This window comes from Dermacentor albipictus, chromosome 1 (assembly GCF_038994185.2).
Source record: "Dermacentor albipictus isolate Rhodes 1998 colony chromosome 1, USDA_Dalb.pri_finalv2, whole genome shotgun sequence".
In the NCBI taxonomy this organism is placed as follows: Eukaryota; Metazoa; Arthropoda; class Arachnida; order Ixodida; family Ixodidae; genus Dermacentor; species Dermacentor albipictus.
Window position 1 is genome coordinate 245689308 of NC_091821.1, and position 15638 is coordinate 245704945.

The window sequence follows — 15638 nt, forward strand, 5'->3', positions numbered from 1 at the left end:
GTGACAGAGGAAGGAGACGTTGCCCTTGTGCGATGGAAGGACAACAATCTGGTCACGGTGGCCTCAACACAGGTTTCCACTGGTGAAGCTAGGGCTGTGAGCAGGTGGAGCTCCTCGAAAAAGGAGCGCATCGAGGTAGAATGCCCACAGGCTATACTAGAGTATAATCGCCACATGGGTGGGGTTGATAAGTTGGATTTTATCATGTCGCTCTATCACATCAGAGCAAAGACAAAAAAAATGGCCTGTAAGGGTAATTTCACACCTCACCTCATTTGCGCTTGCAAACTCATGGTTGCAGTATTTAAGAGATGCTTCTGCTGAAGGCCTTGTCCGAAAGAACACGATGGACATGCTACAGTTTCAAACCTATACTGCCATGAGCCTGCTTGTTTCCGAGAAACCTTTGGAGAAGAAGCGAGGGCGACCAAGTGCGGAAAGCTTACAGAGGGTATCAAAAGCACCTCATAATAGTGGACCCCTCCTTACAAACACTGTTCGTTTGGATGGTAAAGCGCACTGGCCTCAGCACGTGGATGCACGATTCCCACAGCGTTGCCGGAAGCCTGGATGCAATTCCAAATCATGAGTTCGGTGCAGGAAGTGCGAAGTGTTCTTGTGCCTGTCCGCCACTAATGACTGTTTTTATGAATATCACACCAAGTAAGCAAGAAGGCTGATCAGCTGATGACCAAAGAGGAATTTTTTATCGCTCTACCTGCAATATTTTCATGCAATAAAGCCTTCGGTTGACTTTTGCTGACTTAGTTGTATTGAGTCACAGTGTGTACATATGAGGACGCGACCTAATTTATTAAGTACCTAAGGTACCGGCTTGTTTATGGTTTTTTACTGAAATATTGTTCATCAAGAGTGCACACAGGCAGTTTCAAAATTTTCTGATGACTATATCCTAATGCGTGTCGCAAAGGGATACTTCAACTAAGTATATTCTTTGACACCTTTACAACAGAATTCATCAATATTGGCCAGTAGAACATTAGCTAGACCCGAACAGACACCGTCAAATTCCATATCACAGCGAGCTGGTGCAGGAACTATAAGGTGGTGGTGGCGGCACCAGTTTTCGTTTTTGCAAGTTATCTGGCTTATCAAGCCAATTCTCATGGTGGGAGTTGTTTTTTCGGTGTTGTAGAAGAATGATTTAATAAAGCTCAAACAAATTTTCTTTTTCGTGTCCCTTTAAAGCAAGCACTGTGCTACATGGCTTGGGCAACCTGTCAGCCACAGAACCCACGAGTGCTTTTGTTAGGCAAAATAATTTTGACAGAAACTTTCTTGAGGATATGCATCTGAAAATTTTTTTGCCTAGCAATAGTTCTTGTAAAAATTGACTAAATCCAATGCTATCACCTGCGGCTTTGTGTAGCAAAAATCCAGAAAGCAGTGCTCAATAAATGTCAAAATCCTGTGGGCCTTTTTCGAGTAGATAACGTGGAAGACCCAGAACAAAGCGAAAAGGCAGGCCAGGCCTGCCAGCAGTGACGCTGTCACAAACAATCGCTGCACATCCATGTGTAGCGCCTCCCTTCAACCTCTTCTTTTGTAAAAGGAGCCTTAAGGAGGCCCCCCGCAAACTGAAAGCCCGAGTTGTTAGCATCCAGGCGCAGCCTCTTCAGCAGGCCCTTTTCAACATGTACACCGTCGTCGATGTCTACCTGTGAAACAACAGAACAAGCACAGATTAATTTTCTACACTTTTGATCAAGGAAAGGTTAGGAAATAAGGTCAGGTTTGCAAAAATGGAAGTAGCTGCTTCTTGTTGATACGGTTTAAAGAACAAAGTACCCTTACGTATACCATACATGCGTTGTGCTGAGCTGTGTACTTTCACCTAAGACTAGAAAGTATTGGGAACTTCAATGCAAAAGAAAGACATTCATCTGCCTAGCTCTAAGCAAATGCGTTCCACCCCTTGGCACAGAATGAAATCTGGTGCTGTTCTAGCGGTTAGCACACATTGAAAGCTTCAAGCCTGATTTAGTATTAGGCCAAGGGTCAAGCTGTGCTCGATTATAGTCGGATACAACTTTAGAAAAACAGGGGCCTTTACTCCTCCGAGGCGGATGCACACGAGCATCCACTAATGGGTGCGCACTCTGGACTGACGTCATGCGCCGGACGGCCGGTGGCCCGCCGTCGAAGATGGCCGCCCAGGCTTCGAACTGGGCCAAGTCGCGTCAGCTGTGCGTGTCAATGCCTCGTCACAGTGAATTCCCAATCTGTTTGTCCTTGTCTATCATGCCGGAAATATTACTGCGAGCTTACAATGCGGCATCTGTGCCGCGTGCGTTTATTCTAAGCCGTGATCTCGCGAAGAAACATTGCAGCGAGCATCGCTGATGCTGCGCTACGCTTTGTCTGAAAATAGGATGCCTCGGTGATTGCTGCAAACACACATCCTGCCTGTTTGTTTCATGTCTTTTTTATTTCGCTCCTGAGTGAAATTAAGACAAGAAAAGTTTGCCAAAGTCTGGTGCCCGCTGTCAGCGGTGGGTGAGTTCGTGTACCATGTCGCTGCATTTTTCGTCGGACGGGGTAAAGTGATGGAGCAAAACCATTCTGAGGAGAAATTAGAAAAGTGTGCGCGCGTGAAACAAACCTACGAGCGTCTCAACAGAAAATACAGTGAAAGCTCGTTAATTTGAACTTCATTAATTCGAATTTATGGATAATTTGAACTGTACGATTTGGTCCGGCCAAGCTCCACAGAAGTCTATGTATAAAAAAGTCCGTTAATTCGAACGCGAGAAGGTTCCCTCACGGATAATTCGAACTACGCTCGCATGGCACACGGCCAGAGAAATGCACCTACGGCCTACACACAAGGCTGTGTTGCCTCCTAAACGGAGAGAACGGCGAGAGAAGGCAAAATCGGAAAAAAATCTAACCGACGCGGGGTCAGCCAGAAGGCAGCGGCGGCTGCCGCCTCTCCGTTCTACGTAACCTCCGAGACTTCTTGCCCGTTGCGAATCTCGGAGGCTTTGCAAATCTTGTACAGCTGCTAATGTTGTGCGAAGATGGCACGGCAAGCGCCAAAACACAGCGAATCAAGTACGTCGCAGCTGCGCTTGCAATCAAGAACCAACGAATCAGGGCCTTCGCCACCTTCACATGTTCGGCGTCTTCGTCTCGTCAGTCTTCATCGGTTGTGTACCTCTGTTTTCAGCTTAGGAGGTATCGGCCGTCGCGATTCATTGTGATGGTGTTAAGCCTCGGCTAACATTCGTTTCTGTGGACATCGGTGGTGTGGCACAGTCGGACCCAGAGCTTCGACTTGAAGATGGCATGTGCCCGCGGCACACGCCATCACTTTCTTACACGCCAAATTCCTGACATTCCCTACTGCTTCCAAATCGCAGTGTACTGTTGCTCTCCTTCACTTTCGTTAGTTCGAACTTTGGTTAATTCGAACTGAAGCGGCTTCCCCATGCGGTTCGAATTAACGAGCTTTTACTGTATTTGACAAAGAAGCCTCCAATTCAAAGATTTGTCACCGTCAACTTAGCGTGAGTGATCGTTGTCAACAGTGAGATAGCCGAGCGTCTAATGGCGGTGTTCGAGCATTGTGTATAGCACCGTCGATTGATTTCTTTCCACCAGTGCTCACCGCGCACGCAAGCTGTAGAATGCGTGCTGTGGCACAGTCACGCATAAGTTGTGTTGCCAGCGTTCCTGCTTCCATGCGTGTTTGCACTTACTCATATTTGTCCTTTTATTTTATATTAGCATTTGTTTTTGATAGTTTTCGTTCAGCAAAGTCCTTGCACATTTTCATTAGACAATCTCATTCAAAGCACTAACTCCTGTACACTGCAGGACTGGCCTCTTCCATCTCATTAAAACCTTTCTCACTGGTCTACCTCGTCTTCTCAATCTGCCTACTCGCTGCGTTTTCTGTCCTTGTTTCTTGTATTGTTGCTGCAATGTGATTAACCAACTTGCTCAAAACATATTTTGATCGCCTATCAAAACAGAAAGGTTTAGAGATACATTTTCTTAAAAGCGTCATGTGGGTTGCACAGCAACTTTGCCTCTTACCTCTGCTCACGTTTATGCATCAGTGCATGTGGCAGCTAGCCAGAAGTGCACATGAAAGGCTGCATATTGTGAAATACCTTGCTATGCTGTTGCATTTTTCATGCATTCAGTCTTAGTAAACAAACGGTTTCGCTGCCTATCACATATGATGGCGAAAATTTTCAGCACGAATAACAATGTGCAGCGGGGTGTGATTTCTGTCTGACGCTTTCGCCGTTGCAAAGACATTCTTCAGTGAATGGAGCCCAGCAAAGCAGTGCACTGAGAGCTTTTGCAACTTTCACCATTTATTACTTCACAAATGACATTGTCTGAACCTGGCCGTTGATCGACATGCCGATGGCTTGTAAATTAAATAATTGCCTCAATAAAACAAATTAAACTTCACTCAGCATTTTTTAGCACAATGCTAGCAGAGCTATTCAGGGTGAATAATTGTGCTTACATTGGTGTTACTTGCCCGGTCAGATAAATAAATACAACAATGACTGCGGTATGACTGTGATTTGACGTGCAGACTGCTAATGGTGCCTTTCAAGCGTGCCCTCGACTACTGCTATTAATAGCTACCCTACTGAGTATATTGGGCCTAACTAAGCTAATGATGTTTGATAATTGTTCTTATTCGCATTACTTGCCTAGGCCAGGTAACCAAAATAAACAATGCCACAACATGAATGTGTGTTTGCATGCAAGCTGCCAACAGTGGCTGTCACTGTCGCATTGGTTGCTGCCGTTTCACCAACAGTCGTTACGGCTTGACTTGGCTTTGACGTGCAGACTGCTAAAGGTGCCTTTGAAGCGTGCCCTGATGACTGTTATTTCATCACAGGGCCCGTCATGCTCATAGGTGGCTGCCCACTAGAGTATTTTGGGCCTTCTGACATTGGCATTATTCATCTCAACGGGCTGGAAAAAACAGTAGGGGCAGCACAACTGCACGCAAAGCACAATGTGCTTTGGCGTGCAAGCTGCTAAGAGTGGCTGTCAATTTCATTCACGTTGACTACTGCTTTTTCGCGTGAAGCTGGACAGTGGCTGCCCGAATGAGCATTTCGGGCCCCACATAGTTATTCAGTTAATAACTGCATTTGCATTCAGATTTTCCGGCATTTCAGCACGTTTCCATGCCAACGCTTATATTGAGCATCATCTGTGCAGAACGTTGCTTTTTCAGAATTGGGCTTCCATTAGAAGGAATATGTCATCAAGTGAACCGCTTATTTATTTGAGAGGTCACGGGAGAATGCTTGGCTGCTGTGCTTGACACAAAGTACACCGCTTCAGTGATGGGAGATCCATTGTTGCGTTTGCCGAGGTATGTGTGGCTGGCAGGAGGTCTGGACCTCGCTTCACGCAGAGTCAGAGACGAGGAGAGCTTTCTCTGCGAATAATTCTTTATACAATGTTTACATGTTGTCGTCGTTATCAGGAGAGAGACCAACAGAGCAGCTGCAAGCTGCTTAAATAACACCCCTCAGCCCAAAGATCTTCCAGACAGTCCCCAAAGACAAAACAAGGTCGTGAGAGAGAGGTTCTGGGCAGCCTCCGGGGTCCTAACGCCGCTCTCGGTGGCCGGCGCTTCCTTGAACCGTGCTGTGGCGTCAGGACGATTTGGCGGTCGGTCAGAATGGTGCGCCGGGCAAGTTTTATGGCCCGCATAGGACAAAGGGAACCAACTGCAAGGCACTGGGTCGAAACACAGCCCTCCTTTGGAAACTGTCCCAAACACAGCGGGAGTCGTTTGTGGTGCGGGCGCCGCCGGACAAACGAGGGGGGGGGGTGCGTTGCTGCCGGGACGGGGAGGGGCCGAATAGCAGTCCGTGATCCGGTGGCTGCTTCCGTCGTGGACGCCGTGCAGCCGCGAGGAAACTCGAGCCGTGCACGTAGTCGTGTCCGAAGCAGGCAGGCACCATGCGGGGATCAATGCTGCCTCCACAGTCGACAAACCATAGCACTGGCCTTCCGTCAGGCAAATCCCAGGGCACAAACATAACACAATATATGCTTCGAGAACTCGTTAGTGATCTTCTCGATCGTCGGTATCTCGTTGTGGTGAAAGAAGTCGTGCACACGAGCTCAGCGCACATGTGTCCTACTTCGTGCTGCTGCTTCTTTTCTCCACATTTTGTGGGCGTTTTCGCGAGGGCGTCGATAGTTTGCCACCCGAAATATGCGAAGCTTTGACCTCCCTCCTCACCTTTAACACGGTGCTTTCGCCGACACTGAGCATCTTGGGTTTGTAATGGTTGCGATAAATGCATTGTTTTATATAAGTACTTGTTCAGTAGCAACTGATTCATTTGAAGCTCGGAACAAGAGTAGTAAATGTGCCGTGTACATGTAAACAAGCACAAATGCCATGCAGAGTTGCTCTTTCTACTTTTGCCGCTTGCAATGAAGCTAAAGAGCAGACGACGGGCAGTGTTGTGGAAGGCACGGGGTTATTTTTCTGTCGCAATCTGGCATGTGCTGTAGCGCATGAGTGCTCTACTAAACCAGTCATCAAAGTCTTTATTTATACTGAGAATTGTGCGTTTCCTAAGCACGATTTTTTGAGCGGGATTATTTTAGTCGCGGAGGCAATCGGAGGTCGCGCTTCATTCATCCGGGTGGGGCCTCCCCTTTTTTCTAAATTTGTATCCAACTATAGTGACACACAAGTGCTCGAGAACTATTGAACAAGAGCAAATTGTTTTCGATTTACTGACTGCACTTGGGTGTAAAGCTTTTGTCTGAGAAATGAATAAACCACATACACAAGCAGCATTTTCTTAGTTAGCACAGTCTTTAATAGGTACTGATACCTTCAATTTAGAAAGCCCTGTATATTGGGCCTCATCAAACTAATTTCATAAAAGGTTTGGCAAGGTAGAAGCATAGAATTTTAGAGTCATTAGAAGACAGGTGAAATGAGTTATTTATTGCAATTATTACTCAAATTTAAAGTTTAGACCACTCATCCCAATGAGAAATTGATGCAAGCAGTTTGTACATGCCACATAAGCATTTAGATATCAAAAATACGGATTAGAGAAAACCTTTTCTTGGAGGTTCATTATTGCAAGCAGTCATGCCCTCGAGGAGAAATAACTTCTTTTTCTGTAGGTAGAAATGAGGCTCGAGTATTTTATTGACACATATATATGCCCATGCATATATGTTATCTCTGTTGTAAACCTTTTTTTCATGTATATGCAAGGTGTGTGTGTGTGTAACATCTCATTGTGCACAAAATCAAATCCATATGAACCCGACAAGAAGCTAAACAAACAAGAGAGCAATCCCAGTGACAAGCCATGTTAAACCAACGAGGTAGCCATCCCAGTAACAAACCGTATCAAAAATTTTACTGACATGAATTCTGACCTTTGAAACATAACATGTGTATATGAATACTATCTACATTAGAGCAATGGGCAACTTTAAGCAATGGCTACGCCAACATCAGAACGATGTGGATGAGAAAAGAGTGGCATCAAATGCTTTGGCAGAGCATGCCGCAATGACTAAACACAATAGTGACTGGATAGTGTCTAGCATAATCGGCCAGGAAAGAAATTGGAAGCCATGCCTGTACCTGGATTCCCTGGAGATGCAATCAACAGGACACACGTTTATCTGAAACCAAGGAGCCCACGCCCATCTTATGCTAAAACTTACTTAATTAAATATGCACTTCCACTTTTTGTAGCCTTATTGTGAACAAGGCTTCCATATGGAAGCCAAAATGTATTGCTTTTAATGTTGTATTTGGTTGGTCTGTCTGTCTTTGTCATGTTTCATACCGACCACACAGGCTTCTCTGAAACTCTTGATGATACAACTTTTGTGCGAAAGCATTGCTTAAGGCACTTTGGCATAAACTATGTCTTTAGGTGGTACAACGCATTTTTCTAGACACTCTAGAGCACATTATTCAAGGCACGAAACCTGAATTCATGATTCTTAAAAAGGCATTTTGGCTAGATTAATATAGTCTATATGGAGTATACAAGGCATAATTACTCAAGCGCCCAATTATATTTAACTCAGAGGAGGCTACTTTAGGTAAATTCATTAAACTGAGGGCACTCCACCAAAACATAAAATTCGTGATCAGCCACTAGAAATCCTGAAAATGGCAATACAGTAAAATGATTGCATATAACACAAATGTATCCTACAACTCGAAAGGCAGCGCCAGTTTTGTACGCACCTTTGAGAAAGCACGCAGATCACGTGCTTTATTGTCGTGCTGTCCAGCTTCCAGCAGTGCAGCAGATTCCTGCTCGATGTAGGGATGCCTCCAGAAACCGCATAGCCTTCAAAAGTAAGAAATGTTTAATTTATTGCGCTGTGAACCTGGGAATTTGTGATTTACCAGTGCCATGTGGAATTGCAAAGACAGCCCCACACAGCCAGCTGCATGAATTTGCGCCTGGTTGCACAAATGTCTCTTTGTTATATCTAAGGAGGTTACACTGATATTTTGTAACGAGAAGTTTCAGGGAGGAACGAAATCAGCAACAACAGGCTACCAGGACAATCAAAAACAAAACTCATATAAGCAGTAAAACGTGGCGCATTGGATTAAACAAAAATATTGAGCACATGAAAAGCATTCTGAAAGCTAGATCACGATTTTGTAGCGATGCTATTCCTTTTCGTTATTCGTAAGTGGTCTGACCGCCGCCCCGGCCCGTGCTACGTACTGGAACAGCCGGCCGTTTGCGGTGGGCGACAAGAGTGGTATAGAATCGAGGGGTAAGTATCGCTACAAAATCGCAGTCCTTACTTTATTACGCACTGCCGTATAACCTACGATTGCAAGAGCTGGCATCCCGTTCGTAAGAATTGGTTGGTCTATGTCTTTCTTAAAGGCCGGTGTCTGAAATGTCTCGATTAAAAATAAACTTCGTTACTGTAATATCGGCCTATGTCGGGTTTGCAACATAGAAGACAAATACGCGAAGACACTCAAGAACATAAAAAATACACAGGTTCTCGCGACGTGGTCCTCCAAACCAAACTGTATACATACAAAAATCTTCATACAAGCTTCTATCCGCTTAAGCGTCAAACATAGGAATCGTGTGCCAACGCGCGAAGCCCATGATACATCGACGGATACATTACACATGTACTGTACTTGCGGGAATGCATATATAACGAATAACTTCTTGCCAGAAAACTACCGAACGAACAGCAACTTTCAGTGTTTTCATAATTGTGTGCCCATTCAGGCATAGCAATCAAGGCGGGTAGCATATATTTTACAGCAGAATGCAAGTACGCTTACTGTAACATCAGAAGAAGCCTTCGTGAAATTGCTTGCTAAATGTGCACAGCAAGACGGCCAACCTACGATCAGAAAGCGCTTTGCTCTAGCTAGTTACACAACGTTCATTACGTAAATCATAAGTTCAAGAATGCGCGCAAGGGCCAAACTTGCTTACCTTTCAAAAAGACTTGGCCAACGCTCCTTCGTCTCAAAGGTACCGAGGCACCGACGTCTTTCTGGCGCAAGCACTGTAGAACTTCCGATGAACTCCAGCTCCACAAAAGCACAACCTTCAACAGCCTTCCATACACTACGATTCGAAGCTCCAGTACCAGACTTTTCACGGGAGCGCGGGCAGGCAGCTTGGCAGAACCACGACCGGCTTTATAAGCCGGTCGTGGGCAGAACAAAGGCAGCTCGGACGGGCGCTCTAGTAACACTCACTGTCGACACTGGTAGATCGCACGAAACACACGGCGAACTAACGGCGTTACACGAGTCCGGAGGGTTTGCGATGGCTACTGCACACGGCAAGGAGCACATTTTGTCTAGGCTCTTCTAAAATATAACTCAAATACCGCACTTTACGACAACCAACGTGGTATGTCGACCAAACAAATACTGCAGTGGCGCCACTCTGCGGTTTTTAGAAAAATGTGTCGTAAATGAGAAAATTACGTGTTTTTTCCTAACAACAATCGGTAGGGACACTTTAACAAATTTCTTGAGTCAAAAAGTGTTAACTTTGTATAAATATGCACTTTTTTATACGAAGTTTAAGAAAATGTACTATATATATATAAAAAAACGAAGCGGATGTCGCCTTCAAGATTCGCAACCGCTTCAGTCGCATGCAGTTTGCAAAAGCACGGCCTTCGAAATCAGACTTTGTCGCTCAAACGAAACTGTAGCTGGGAGGAGGGCAGGCATTTAGGCCCCAATTGTTGGGTTTACAGTGCCTAGGTAGGCTTCCTTATTTATAAAGAATATACAGGGACTAACGCCGAACCATGAGCGAGCTTTAAGCAGGGGACACACGGTACGATTCGGCGTCCGATCCAACGTGCGTGTATCCGAACGGTCGAGCGGCGCGTAAGCTCCGCCCAGATCCAGCCCCTCCCCCCCCCCCCCCCCCAGCTTGAGTTCAGATTCACGTCGAGAAACGCAATATAAAAACTCTGCACAACACTGCTTCGCTTTACGTGAACACTGTCAATAAAATTATGCCCCTGCAAGTGACAGAACACTTCACGACGGCGCGTTGTCCACTGACGGCTCCGGTAACAGTCAGCGATACGGCCGGCAGGCATAGCTAGGCGGACGCTGCGGCCGACGGCGCTCGATTCAGCCCGAGCTCGATGAAGAGGGCTTACTTTTGCCAAAACAGTTAACGCTGTGCACTTAGGTAGCCCGTAATCAAATACAATTGGTTTACTCGACGCAGTCGTTGCGAAGGGCAAACGTGCAAGCGAAGCGAGCAGCCTCGCTCGGACGGTCGGTGCATAGAGATCGGTGTGTGCTGTTTGTCCGCGGAAAGGCCCTCGCGTCGCGGCTCCCGATTTCGACGGTAGCTTAGTGCTAGTGTACTAGGCGCTGTTTTGCATAATAAACACATATTTGAGATAACTTTATTGAACTGGTAACTATTTCGTGTCGGCAACAAACTGCAGCAGGCAAGGGGGAAAAAAAAAAGACGGCGAGAAACCGGCCTGCCAGCGCCGCCTCCGTGGAGGGAACGTCAGAGAACATCACGTTAGCTGCGGCCAAACGACTGTGCGGAGAGTGCGGTTGTCGGACACATCGGACGATGAAAATTTGCCCGGTTTGTCGCACGCCGGACGTCCGATCCGGCGCTTCGGCATGCGCACGGCAAAACACCTCGATTCCGGCTGCCGTTCAGGCGCGTCGGCCGCCGGATCGGACACCGAATCGGACCGTGTGTCTCCCGCTTTAGTTGGCGAACACGAGCCCATCAGCGCGCCGTCTGTGCAGCTCCGTGTGCTTGCAATGGTGGATGGCCTACGGGCTTCTTTGACGCCTACTGAGCACAAATTCATGATCACCGCTCGTATACACGCTTCCTACAGCGCTAGCTGTGGTGTTTACGAGATTATGTGCCCTCACCTTGAATTGGCGAGACCGCTCGACATGATCGCATCTATTTCTAGTGCGTGAGGCTTTCCATTGACTGTCACTACAACTAACCAACGTTTTGTTTATTTTGTGCTACAGTGGGTCGTGACGATTCCGTTCACAGCTTCAAAGTGGACAAGAGACAGTCGTTTTCTCGCTCGTAGAAGCATGAAAAAGTGGGCTTGTGTTTGGCAATGAACTTTGACCGACACGCTTGCTTCCGGCCGGAGCAGCAGACGCGACAACTCGCCGTTTGTAGGCTGCCGGCCGATGGCGGTATCCCTCGCGAACGGCAAGATATTTACCTGCCGTAGAGAGGATCGGTCCAGGAACGATTCTTGAGGCGATTTTTGTCGCTGAATACGAGCATGGCCACGCCGGCTCGCCGTGCAGAGCGGAATCGGAACATTATTTTTCGATGAGTTCGCACTGACGCAATGCAGTCGATTGGCTCGTCGGTCGTGCAACGGGCGGCGCGCCGGCAGGAAGCCGCGTCCACTTGAGACACCTCTTACGCGACGTATGTAGTACATACGTTCCAAGTTTCCAACGTTCTGCCGTTCCGCTGGTGGATGCACCGCCACGGCATCGACCTTTGCCATTCCTGCCGCGGCCGTGCCTGTCGCCGAGCGTAGGCTTAACTGGGTTGGGCGGAGCTTGCAACCTTGGGGAGTAAAGTGGTAGTGTTTAATCACGTGATCTTCAGGTTGGTTCCAGATCACGTGGTTTTAAACTCTCAATAGATGGTTTTTGGTCACGTGATCTAAAACTCCGTAGGTCGTAAAGCCGGCTCATGACATCCTTTTACTACGTTTCTCAGAGGTGGTAGTAAAACGATGTAATGTAACGCATTTTACTGCCGTATGCCAGAGTAATTTTCTGGTGCAAGGTAGTCTTCAAAGCTCATGAGCCGCAAAAACCCCAATGTCGGCTAACTTTTGTTTACAGTGTACGTGCCGCCTGCGTATATAACTCGTTGCTGCTGCGATAACCATCTCACAAGTTTTCAGTGATTTGGACAAGGGTGGGCAAATAGTGGTTTTAAGAGCGAATAGAATTCAAATCAAACGCTGCCAGAAGAGAATTGAATCGATTATGGTTTATTTTTCGAATAGTTCGTGAATAATGTACAGCGTACTCACCATTAATATCAAGCAAGTTTCACCTCCTGGTACTCACATTGGAAATTTTCTGTCATTAGACTGCAAATTAAACAGAAGGTTTTACTGTAAGCATAAAGGGAACATTATATGAACAACTAAGCTGTTCGCGAACTCAGAGCTGTTCAGGGTTTACACGGACATGCATTATCATATGTACAGTTTCGAAAGGCAGTCACTGCGGGCCAAATATCATAACCTTGCGACCAAACCAAAAGCTTCTTTTCTCTAGTTCAAATGGTCGCGCGGCAGACTGTGCCACAATTGAATCAAGCATGTCGCAATAAAACGTCTTAATTTGTATTCCAATGAGATGACACCGGTGCTACGCTGCCTCTATAAGTAGTATGAAAAAATACCCACTGCATGCTTTTGTAGCGGGCACTGTCTTTGCCTGAAAAGCCTGGCTCCTTAAGCGACCCAGCGTGCTCTAGTACGTCATGTCCTCTGGTGATGGAATGAAAGTTATCGCATTTTTGCTTCAATTTCATCTTTGATCCTGCACAGTCGACGCGGTGAACTATTCGACGACTATTGAAAAAAATATTAGGATTTAAGTGTTTACTCGATTCGAGGACCGAATCGAATAGGACAATATTAAATTCGTTATTCAAAAGTTTCGAACATTCGCATACCCCTAGATTTGGAACAGGGAGCAGCTACACGCAGCTCATGTCTACGACATGTTTTTGTAGCTATGACGTTTCTGCGTGAACCACGAAAGTGACCCCAACTGGAAACATCACTTTCAAGCTGCCGCCATCTAACTGGGTGAATAATGAGTGAGCATCATCGTGCTGCGTGGCCTCAACCATATCCCCTAAGTGGTGTCCAAAGCTGCAATAATATTCAGTCAATCTTAAAGCAGCGAGTTTAAAACAACAACGTTAACATAGAGATGACAGTGGTTTGTGACATTAGTGAGCGAAGAGCTCAACCACTCAACCTGTCCTCAAATAAACGTTCGCAACGGTTTTCACTGCAAACATAAGGTCTCAAATGGGACAAAGAAAGAAAGAAAGAAAGAAAGAAAGAAAGAAAGAAAGAAAGAAAGAAAGAAAGAAAGAAAGAAAGAAAGAAAGAAAGAAAGAAAGAAAGAAAGAAAGAAAGAAAGAAAGAAAGAAAGCATTTCAGAATCATGTGGGCGCACAAGTGAGGTGCCAGTCAACACAGTTTCCATCCCTGTTACATTTTAAATGAAATGTTGCGTTTCCAAGTACCGAGTTCAAGATTAAGCAGAGAAAACACGAACAGCGAGCACGAGTTCTCGTAGTGCTACTCGCCAGCAGACCTATCTTTCTGCGCCACCGCGGACGCACGAAACCCAGAGCAACTGCGCGGAACAATACGTTCCGAGGATTTCCATCTCGCGTAAACGAAATCACTTGCGAAAACGGCCTGGTACGCAACCATTGGTAGACATCGCGTGTTGAATTTTTCATGGCGCTCATCTAGCAGACGCTGGAAACAGTTATGAAAACAAAGGCAAGCAAGCGCAACGAGGCTAAGAACTTTGAAATAGAACAAATCGTTGTAAAGCACATCACGCGAATGCGCTGCCTCGCAAATACGGCGTGTGCCGTGTCCCTGGACGTACACTGCGACTGATGCAGCTGACGACCTGCACATGAAAAACAACAAACATCAGGTCCCTGTGACTTTCACGGGCTGAGATACACAAGCTAGCTTACTACAAACTGTCTCCCTCTAGCTTTAGTAAGAGTAGCTGATTCGACCAAAGTTTCGTGTTTTCTGGTCTATTTCTCACTAACTATTTTATTGAGCTATATACCTATTCATTCCACTTGACGAAAAAAAAAAAGCATTTTACTATACCGGTCTCAAAATCGATTTCGCCCATACAAGGCACTCTGTTGCACTGGGCTGCAGCAGCATGCTGTGGCAATAGCGCACTCTTGTGGTCACGCCGACAATACAGCGCACAAAATATGACCGCTTGAGACCGTGCTAGCGCGTCTCAGTGAACAGCCACTTTCGGATGAACCAATTCTGGCGTGCAAGCCTATAGCGCAGTCGTCGCAACAGAAGGCGATGTAATAAGCGTTTTGCTTAACACATTACGCATACTTAAACGACTCTAAAAGCGGCCGTGCTTTCTTACGCCCACTACTTGCCTTCCGCGCTTTTCGTTCCAGAGTTAAAGACATCCCCCCCCCCCCCCCCTGACGTCTTTGAGGGTAGCGTAGCAAATCAGATGTCTCTGTACCATTGAGCCTCCCTGCCTCTTTCATATATATCTCATTCTCAGAGGAAGATTTCGAAATACGACCGAGGGTGCCGCATCATCGCGTTGAGAGTGTAGATGCTCAGCGGAAACTATATGGCACCATGCGGCATGCCGTCCAATCCATTTTAAGATATATGATAGCCACATGGCCAGCAATTAAACGCAGTGTCACGTACAGCCATCAAAAGAAGTTTCGAAACTAGCAGCACATATATTCTTCCAACCTCCACAGTGGCTCAGTGGCTATCACTGTGTGCTGCTGCGCACGAGGTCACCGCCGGTAGGATTCTCGAACGAGAGAGAGAGAGAGAGCAAATGATAAATGAAAGGCAGGGAGGTTAACCAGGTCTGAGAACAAAGCGGCCGAATCGTGATGCGGAGGAAACATGTCACTTGGGTGCACTTTAAGTAACTCCAGGTGGTCGAAAAGAAGTCGCAGTTTCGCCCGAAAGGCGAAGCATCGTTTGCGATAGCAAATAAGTAGAGAGCTGTACGAAGTGGGGATAGTAGTTTTATCAGCCGTATAAACTTGGGAACATTCGCTCACTAATTGAATTAACAAGCATGATGTCAGCGCGCGCAAGCAAACATGAACAGATCACACTCGATAAACGCGGAAACTCACTGCAAAACGCTGCGAGCTGGTGTAAGCAAGCATGGCAGCAGCAGCAAGCGAATTGACCTTCGTGCGGTCTATCGCTTCAACGCAAGAGCGGCGTGAACACAGCGCGCACAAAGGTGTGAGCCGTTTGCAGATCCCTTTCAAGATACG

General features: G+C 46.5%; 1 protein-coding gene and 1 long non-coding RNA gene across 2 annotated transcripts in view; both read right to left on the reverse strand.

The window, feature by feature from the left end:
• The window catches only part of LOC139054316 (uncharacterized), a 123052-nt gene extending 110392 nt beyond the window's left edge, over positions 1 to 12660 (reverse strand). Inside the window, exon 1 of the mRNA XM_070531140.1 lies at positions 12601 to 12660. The gene's annotated coding sequence lies outside the window, so the exon portion shown is untranslated. The remainder of the gene's footprint in view (positions 1 to 12600) is intronic.
• LOC135907964 (uncharacterized) lies at positions 948 to 9951 on the reverse strand. The gene is made up of 3 exons (XR_010566154.2): positions 9501 to 9951; positions 8261 to 8366; positions 948 to 1679 (listed from the first exon to the last, which is right to left on the reverse strand). It is a non-coding gene; the product is annotated as an uncharacterized lncRNA (long non-coding RNA).
• Positions 12661 to 15638: the final 2978 nt, after the last annotated feature.